The sequence below is a fragment of the Anomalospiza imberbis genome, unplaced genomic scaffold, assembly GCF_031753505.1.
Source record: "Anomalospiza imberbis isolate Cuckoo-Finch-1a 21T00152 unplaced genomic scaffold, ASM3175350v1 scaffold_48, whole genome shotgun sequence".
Lineage (NCBI taxonomy): Eukaryota > Metazoa > Chordata > Aves > Passeriformes > Viduidae > Anomalospiza > Anomalospiza imberbis.
The window spans coordinates 620448-630449 of NW_027100088.1; the positions used below are offsets into that span (position 1 = coordinate 620448).

General features: G+C 42.1%; 1 pseudogene; it reads left to right on the top strand.

The window, feature by feature from the left end:
- LOC137466938 (zinc finger protein 850-like) overlaps window positions 1-10002 on the top strand; it is a 466234-nt pseudogene that overhangs the window by 426471 nt on the left and 29761 nt on the right.

The following is a 10002-nucleotide window of genomic DNA, read 5'->3' on the forward strand; positions in this document are numbered from 1 at the left end:
TGCTCTCCTGTGTTACCTCTGGAGGTTGAAGGATCACAGCTACCACCTTCAATCTTCACACTCAAACTCCTTTCTCTCTGCCACTTGGGACAGGCTTGCAGCTCCTCTTGGCTTGTTGCTCTCAGCCTGGGGCTGCCTTTGGGCCGTGCAGTCATCCTTCCCTGCCCTGGGACTGGGTGCTTGGGCCCAGCTGGAGGCCAAGGCAGGACATACTCTTTGTGGGGTGCTCGAGGCACAGCTATTAGCCGTCAGCCTCTCCTGGAACTTTTTCTGCAGAGTCCCCTCAATGTTGGCATGTTCACGGTGTCCCCCTGCTCCGGCTCCATCGATCCCTGGGGCCAGCAGAAGATCACAGTGGAATGCCTCGCCGAGCAGGAGGGGACATGTGAGGAGCAGCTCTACATTGACATCACGGGCAGACACCCCAAGGACAATCCCCTCGGCATTCCCTTTACCCTGATTGCCGAGTCCTGCCTCCCAGTTAACTGTTAATAAACAATTGTTAATAAATTGTTAATTGTCAGCTTGTCTTGGTTTGAAAGACAGGTGTCTGCCGGACCTCTCTGGAATGGAGAATGGGACCCCCTTCCCTCCAAATTATTATAATATTGAAATTAAGGGGCTTTCGGACAAAGATATGGGAAAAAGGAGCAGCAGTTCTTTACCAGTATGTACAACTAGGCAAACAAACAACAGCAACGACAAACAGAACCAGATACCCAACCGCAGCCTTCCCTCGGCTGCAGGCACCTTCCCTTCGGTGTAGTTCCAGTCACAGCCGGGCAGGGAAAGGAGGCAAATAATGAATAAAGCTAGAGAAACTTTAATTATTATTGAGGGGCTCAGAGAGGGACACAGCCCTCGAGGTGTGGCCTCACCAGTGCCCAGCACAGAAGGACAATCACTGCCCTGGTCCTGATGGCTACACTATCGCTGAGACAGGCCTGGTGCTATTGGCCTTCTTGCCCACCTGGGCACACCTGGGCTCAGGTCCAGCCCTTGTCCATCAGCTTCCCAGCTGATTAGTGTGGCCAAAGCGTACGAGCCGGCTCTTGGTCCTGTTTAACCTCATGCCAGTGGTGTCAGCCCGTGGATCCAGCCTGTCCGGGGCCCTCTGCAGCCTTCCTGTCCTCCAGCAGGTCCGGCTTGGTGTCATCCACAGGAGGACATTGAGGTGCTGCAGCAGGTCCAGAGAAGAGAAAGGAAGTTGATTAAGGGTCTAGAGAATAAGCCTGATGAGAAATGGCTGAGAGAACGAAGGGAGCTGGGGAGGGCTCAGTGTTGAGCAAAGGAGGCCCAGGGGGAACTGTTGCTATTGGACATGAAATGAGTACACAGGAGCTTGGTAAGTTCAAAAGAGAAAAAGAACCAATTTTATTTCTGACTTTGCAATATATAGAATTCTAAAAGTGACAGTGGATTGGAGGGTGAAATTGCTACCTTTCTAGCCACACTGGTGAAACTAACAGCCCATCAATTCTCTCCTCCAACAAGGAAGAGTGCAAAACAATCATTATTTACATGAACAGTGTATGAGAACTCCAGTAGAAATATGCAAACATCAGAAGGCGTAGAAAACTGTTAAAAGAACATTAAAACTTTCAAAAGGACTATAAAGGAAAACTTAACACTTTTAAAAATCAGGGCAACAGGGAACGTTGTCACTCTCTACACCAGCTTGGCAGGAGGTTGTAGTAAGATGGGGATCGAGCTCTCCTCACGGACGAACAGTGACAGGACAAGAGGACACAGTAGACATAAATCCCTAGAATTGTTAACAGTTCTCTGGTCTTTTCATCCACAAAGCACACAGTATTCTACAGTTTTAGAGCTATAATGAATCTCTGAAAGCATATTAAGCTGGAATCAAATAATAATTTAATTGCCAATAGCAAGAATCCTGTTCAATTATTTGAGCAGGAAGAGCAACTCCACCTGCCTTTGAAAATTTGTAATAAAGTTAATGGTGTAAGTTCTTCAGCAGCAATTGTTTGGGTCATCTCTGGATATAACATATAGGCAATTTAACCACGATTTTCTTGAATGGTTCCTAAATTGCACTGTGTTTTCCTAATGGTTGTGCATGTTTTCCTTAATTTTCTAGCTAGTGTGGGCAAGGACAAAATACACAAGATACAAATTCACGAAGTCGGGAGGTTCTGGATTGTTCATGCATAATCTGTGACCAAAGCCTCATGTCAGTCACGCAGTGCAGTCTCAAGCTCAGGAAAAAGATTTTCCGCTTAGAAAAGCACAGTTTTTATAAATAAATCTGTTAACCTTTATGTATTTAGTGGCTATTTCTATGATTCCTGCCTTTGACTTGCTCTTGCATGGTTTAAATGCAAGACACTCAAAATACACGCCAAAAGAACTCGGTCAGGTGACTCCAGCCCGAAGCAGGTTCAAACCAGTGCTCTGGCCAGAATCTGCTTCTTGGTTCTCATGTGACATTCCCACGTGTTACGAGTTGAAAGTGAAGCCTTGTCTTGAATTAGTCTAATAAAACATTGTCCATCTGGAATAGAAAAGACAATAATTCCAGTCTTTTATGAAAACCTCACAAATTAACTTGGGAAGAAAAAATAAAAAAATCTTTTTACGTATGTAATTTGAAGATAATTTTGTGTTCTCATGATTTATCCTAATGGTGGCAAATTTATTGAGATGAGAGAGGAGCAAGGAATCTGCCTGCCTATATGTTTCGACCTTGTTGTCTAACAGCAGCTGCATCACTGGAAAAATGTGTTCTAATGACAATATTTATTTTTTCAATAGGAGACCAAACTGCTTTATAGAGTTCTGGGTTGAGCCAAATGACTTTTAAAGCCCAGAAATTAAAATCTGAAATGTGTCAGCTTAGATTCTAGCTTTGTTTTCAGCTGCTGCTGATGCAGGTTTTCCCTTTTGGTGTCTAACTGACACACTGTTAAAAACGGGAACACACTCCCGGTTCTAAAGTGATTTCAGCATTTATGATAAGGCCTAAAGCAGAGGGGGCCCGTGGGTAGAGCAGGAGCGTTCCTGAGCAAGGATGCTGCAGAGCTGGTGCTGGATCTTCCTTTCTTGAGCAGCGATGTTCCCGATGGTCCAGGTGGAGCGGCACAGTCCCACCGACGCGGATGCCCCCTTTTTATACTGTTTTTTGTTCCTTTGGCTTGGTTTCTGTTGGGATCCTTCATTTGCACGAAGGTTAAGGCGCTGATTGGCCCTTACAGTTCTGTCCAGGCTGGCTCGTTTTCGCTTGGTGGGATGCACATTACTTTAGGTGTAATACAGTAAGTTGAGCACCATATTTCTTATAACTCACCTTTTAATCCCATTTACACTATAATAACCAAACCAACAGTACATGCTTAACAATTATCAACTGTTTTACAACAGTTTCTAACCCGTTTTTGACAGTAATCTTCTTCAGTAAATTGTAACTCCAACCTGCAATCTCTCTTGAGGCAGCGGAGTGGGATTCATTTCTCCCACCGGTTTACTTTTAAATGGTGGCAGACATCAGTAACCCAAAAATCTGGGCAAAATCCCTGGAGAGACCTCTGATTTTATGGGGAAAAGCAGGAATCCTGTCCCTTGCACCCACCTGCCACATCCAGGTCCACCTCGACCTCAGCGCTTGAAGAAGACTCTGCAGGTGTGATTTGCCTTTGTCCAAGGGACAGATGTTCTTCAGGAAAAGGGACAAATTTCCCTGGTGAAATTCCGATGGGAGTCCAAAATTGCATTTTGAGGGTTTTGCTGGTTGTAAGTGACCATTTTGGTTCTTGTGGAGTTTCTGCTGAAGAACCACTGGATGAGAATTCTCTCTGGGATAATTCTGTCTCATAACTGACAGGGTAGGATAATTCCAGTGATAATTCCAGTGGGAGGGTTGTTATATTGCCCTGCGAGGAAAGAGAGAGAGATATGGAAAAATGGCTCATCCTGGGATTATCCAATCCTGGAATGGGTTGATTTGGAAGGGAACTTTAATGGCACTGGCGGTTGGTGGTTATCAAAGTTCCCATCGGCGCTTCCTATGGGAAACTGGGATGTGGGGAAGCCAGAAAAACAAGCTGGGAAAAAAAAAAGAGATTTCACCTAGAAGTAAAATCCCTTCCAAAATAAAATGAAGATTGGGACAGGATTAGGATTTACCTGTCACCCAGAGAATCAACTGTAGGAAAACAAAGATGGGAAAGAGTCACTGCCGGCCGGAATCTGGATCCCAACGTTCTGCAGCTGGGGAAGGCATCAATAACCCAAATATCTAGGGAAAATCTCACCAGGCTCCTGCCAAGCACACAACGGGAAGAGGGAATCAAACCAGAGCCACAGAGTTCTCTCCATTTATGGGAAAATCCTCCGAGGTGTTTCAGCCCCTTTGCGGGAAATCAGGAAAATGCCAGCATCAGCTGTTTTTAAGGAAATCCAAGGAACTGAGCTGTGATTCCCGTGCTAAATCCAAGCCCAGTGGGATGTGGATACCCTCAGGCAGGAGACAAACTGAGGCACAATTCCTAAGGAACACGAGTTGGCTTTCAAATGGTCATTCCAGGCCCATCCAGTCAGGACCACTGAGGCTGGAAAAGGCCTCCAAGGCCACTGAGTCCAACCCGTGGCCAACGCCCACCTTGTCACCAGCCCAGTGCTCCGAGTGCCGTGTCCACTCCTTCCCTGGACGCCTCCAGGGATGACAACTCCACCATTCCCTGGGCAGCCCCTTCCAGTCCTTTCCAGGAAGAAATTCCTCCTGATGTCCAACCTGACCCTCCCTGGCAGAGCCTGAGGCCCCTTCCTCTCATCCCAAGCCTTGTTCCCTGGGATCTGATCCAATCCTTTCCTGCCCCTGGCTGCACCCTCCTGCCAAGGAATTGTGAGGAGCCAGAAGGTTCTCCAGGGCCTTTCCCAGCTTCCCAGCCCCTCTTCATGCCTCCTGTCCAAGTCCTTTTCCTTGGGAAGGACAGAGCTCCTTGGACATCCCGCTTTGATTCCCTGAGGTTCCCCCGGCACAGGATTGGTCAATGGGACCCGGGTGATAAAACCATGGAATATCCCATGTTGGAAGGGACATTCCTTAGACTTCCCACCCCTCTCCCCCAGCCTGCAGCCTCAGTTGTCCTGCAGGAGCTTTTCCCAATCCTTCTCCCACCCCTGCGGAGGCCAATCCATGTCCAGTTCTGTGTTCCCAAGGAAAGCAGAGCATGGGATCTTCCAAAGGCCAAACACGGGGCAGGAAAGAGCTGAAAACGAAAGCTGGGATTGGGATCAGAGAATCACAGAATCACCAGGTTGGAAGAGACCTTCAAGATCATCGAGTGGGATTCATTTCTTCCACCGGTTTACTTTTAAATGGTGGCAGACATCAATAACCCAAAAATCTGGGCAAAATCCCCGGAGAGGCCGCTGATTTTGTGAGGAAAAGCAAGAATTACAACCCTAACACCTCAACTAGACCACAGCACCAAGTGCCACATCCAGTCTTTTTTTAAAACACATCCAGAGATGGTGACTCCACCACCTCCCCGGGCAAACCATTCTAATACTTTATCACGCTTTCTGTAAAAAACTTTTTCCTATTATCCAATTAATATCTAATTAATATTAATTATAATATTTAATAACAATTTCCAGGATTCCAGACCGGTTTTCGAGCACTGATGTTTCTGTTCAATTATTAACCTGAGGGTAAATTCCCTTTTCTGAGAATTCGGATGAACAAAGGAAGAATAAGAAGGATTAAAAGCTCCAGAGCCATTTCCATCTTGTTTTTGATTAATTTTTGGTTTATGCTCCTTCAAATAAAGGTAAAATCTCTCCAAACTAAACTGAAAACTAATTCAAGCAGGGAACAACAAAATAAATTCCAAGGAAATTACAACCAACAGTTCCATGACTAATTCCCCTTATAAAGGACCAAAATCCCAATTATAAATCAGATTTATGCATAAGCAGATTGTTTAATTCATTCAATTAAGGCAGATCATTTAATGTTAACTTAAAGAAATAAACATTAAATGATCATTAACAACATCACTTGGAACCACCCACAAATAACAGGAATTTCCATTGAGGCAAAAAAAATTTCAACCTGGAATAATTCCCTGGGGAATAGCAATAAAAACCCCCCAGCTCAGTATTCTCCCAAAAATCCTCACCGTGGACATTTCTACGCCAGCCAGACTTACCTGAGCAGCCAGATCTGGAATATCCATGTGGAATTCCATGTGGGTTAGGGCACTGAGGAATTTTTTCTATTCCCTGGACATGGATCTTTTCCACATCTGCGAGGGAACAGACTCCAGGAACCCCTGCACTAAATCCTAAAAAAGCTTTGAAAAGAGACTTTAAAACTTTTAAAAGGGACTTTTGAAAAAGTTTTGAAAAGGGACTTTGACCACAAAAGACTTTTTTTTTTTTCCCCTCAGGTGCAACATTCCAGCGTATCTTAACAGCCTGGATCTGGAAATTCCAAAGGTTCAGTTTGTGGCACACCTTGATCCAAAGGGCAGCAGGAAAAGGTTTCAGATGCTCAGCACCTGCGCAGAGCAGCTCCTTTTCCAGCCTGCTTTTCCCACAGTTCAGAAAAGCTCGGGAATGGGAGGTGGAGAGTCCCAAACTGGGGGTGGATCACACCACCAGGCTGACTCGGAGTTAAAATTGGGAATGCATAGCACAGAGACCAGGTGGGAATCCATGGATATGGAAAAATTGTGGGATTAGATCTTCAAAGTTCCAACAATTTCCAGGTTTGGTTATTCTGTACCAGTTCTGTTTCTGGATTAGGGAGAGGGAGGGAGTCAGGTTGGGTAGAGAGCTGGAAAATAATTGGATTTATGAAATTCCCACCCTTCAGGATTAATGAACAAATTTCTGGGATTTGTGGTGATTCCAGGTGGGATCAAACATGGCCTGACCCAAAACCAACGAGTTTTCCAGGGAATCTGGGACTGGGATTCCTTGGATAAATGTGGTGGTTTTATCACCTCCTAGGTGGATCTCCTGGAATTCCACAGACTCTCCCAGTCCAAGGAAGATCAGGGCTGGTTTCTCCTGAAGATTTTTCTCCCTCTCCATGGCAGGGAGCAGCCTATAAATCCATGGGATTCATGGAGTGCTGAGTTATGGCTCTGGGTGGAAGATTGAAACAGAGCTGTTTTCTGATTATTGTGGGATTTTTCCTCAAAAATGTTCCAAACATATTCCAAACATGTTTCAAAAACTTTTCCAGGAAAACTGTGCTGTGGCCTCACCATCCTCACAGGGAGGAATTTCTTCCAGGTGTGGAAAATTTTCCCCACTTTTCCCCCCTTTTTTCCTCCTTTTTCATCCCTTTTTTTCCTCCTTTTTCCTCCCCCTTCTCCCCCCCACTTTTTTTTCCAGTTAAATCATGGAACTTTTTTTTTTCCATTGCATTGTATTGCATTATATTTTATTACTTCTTAAAATTGATATAGTGATTTAACTATTCAATAAATTCCTATCAATAAATTTTCCATGACAAAAGAAGAAGGAAAAACACCAGGAAAAAATTTCCCCTTGCCCTCTAAAAAACATCGTCCCCCCCCCCCCCGCCCCAATAAAAAGGAATAATCCCAAACTAAGCTTGGAATTTCCATGACAAAAAGGAAGAAAACCAGGATAACCCTGTCCCAAAAAACACCCAACACCATTCCCAGGGAAAAAGAAATCCCGAACCGAGCATGGCTTTATCCCACCTCTGAGATTTCCCTTTTTTCCTGGAATTTTCGGTCCGTGAAACCTTTTTTCCCACTAAACCCTGGTGGAGCAGGGAATGGTTTCCCATGGGAGGATGAGGAGGAACATCTCGACCTCTCCCAGCTCCAGGCGGTGACCGGGAAGCGGGACGGGATTTTCCAGATGTTTTCCCAAGCTCCAACCCCCTCCAGAAAACGCCAGTCTCGGTTTCCAGCAACCATAAATCCAGGGACAAAGGTCGATCCCAACCCCATCCCTGGGGAGCAGCCGGCTCCTTCCCGCTCAGGTACGGAATTCCCCATTGGAAAAAACCCCTTTACTTACCCGGGATTAATTAATTGAACCGGGATCAATCTGTTCAGCAGGAATTAATTAATTGTTTTTGCGGACGGGAAGGAACGCGCAGCATTACTGACCTATTCCCACGGGATTTACCCATGATTTGGGATGTTGGAGGAAAACACAGGAAATAGGGATTAAATCCCAATTAAATATCAACATATATATCAAAATATTTTGATATTTTAATATCAAAATATCTTGAAATATAAACATAAATGGTTATATAATATGCATAATAATAAGAATATAATGAATAATAATAATAATAATAAATATAAGAAAATATGTTTCATGGCATTCTCTTTAAATAAATATATAAATATAATTTTTATTACATTATGCATTATTACACTATAAATAAACTGCAAATATTATTCAATATTAAATTATAATCATTACAGTATATAATATTTATTGCATAAATAAATATTATATCATAATAATAAATAGTCATAGAATATTCTTTTATAATAAATGTAATAATTCTATTTAAATAATTATATATATTTATTATTTATTATTTCTTTTAATGGAATATATTGAAACAACAAAATAAAATGACAAAATATAGTGTTAAATTATATAAAAATATAATCTCCAAATATATTAAAATAGATCAATAAAAAGTGTTATAATATACTATAAAATATAATCCCAAAATACAGTATCAGAATATAATACTAAATATAATATAAAAATATAGTCTTGAAATATAATGTTAAAAATCTTGAAATAGAATTTTAAAAATAGAGTATTAAAATATATAAGAATATATGCCAAAATAATATAAAAAGCTTATAGAAAATCTAATAGCAAAATGTAAGATCAAAATTAATTACTGAAGATCATAATAAACATATATCAAAATATAGTATTAAAATATAGTATTAAAATATAATATCAAAGTGAAATATTGAAATATAATACCCAAATATAATAATATGCTATTAAATTCATATTACTACATTAAAAATTAAATATAATGTATAATATAAATATGGTATCAAAATGCAATATCAAAATATCTAACTATCATATTAAAATATAATAGTACAATATTAAATTAATATAATAACATTAGAATAGAATGTATAATAAAAATATGGTGTTTAACTGTATATCAAAATATAATAATGGAATATAATAGCAAACAATAATAATACAATATTAAATTAATGCTATAATGTTTATAATAATAATGTATAATATTAAAATTGTTTCAAAATAATATCAAAATACACTATTAAAATTTAGTATTAAAATATAACTGCAAAATCCAATATTAAAATCGGATAGCAGAATCCCATATCAAAATAACATCCTGAGATCAAAATCACCTCCAAATATCCCACGAAACGCTTGGAATTCCTCAGTGAAAGGGGAAAAACGGGAATGAAGAATCTCAGGAGGATTTAACGGATGGATTTGAATTGCACGGGGATCCGCAGAAAGGAAAACCCCTGGAATCCCGTTTCCCATGGGAAAACGCGCTGTCCTTCACAGATTTTTCTGGTTTTTCCTCTCTCCCTCCTCTCGTCGTTTCCCGTCAGGAAGGGACCGAGGGAATCCCACAGGTTCCGGAGCCAGGATTCCCCATGGAGCCCCGGCTGTGGCGGGTGGCGCTGCTCCCAGTCCTGGCTGCAGGTGAGGGCAATTCCATTTGGGATCTATTCCCCTAAAACGGCCGATTCCTGCTCTGAAACATTAATTAACACCTAACGAGCACGCGGGATTTAACTTGGAAAAGGTTCCTTCTCCAGAGGGTGGAGCTGCTCCACAGCGACTCCGAACCTTCCAGGGCTCGTGGAGCATTGGAACAACGCTCCCAAGGATTGTTGGGATTATTGGGATTGTCAGGATTGTCGGGACAGTAGGGACTGTCGGGATTGTCGGGATTGTTGGGACTGTTGGGACTGTTGGGGTTGTTGGAATTGTTGGGACTGTCAGGATTGT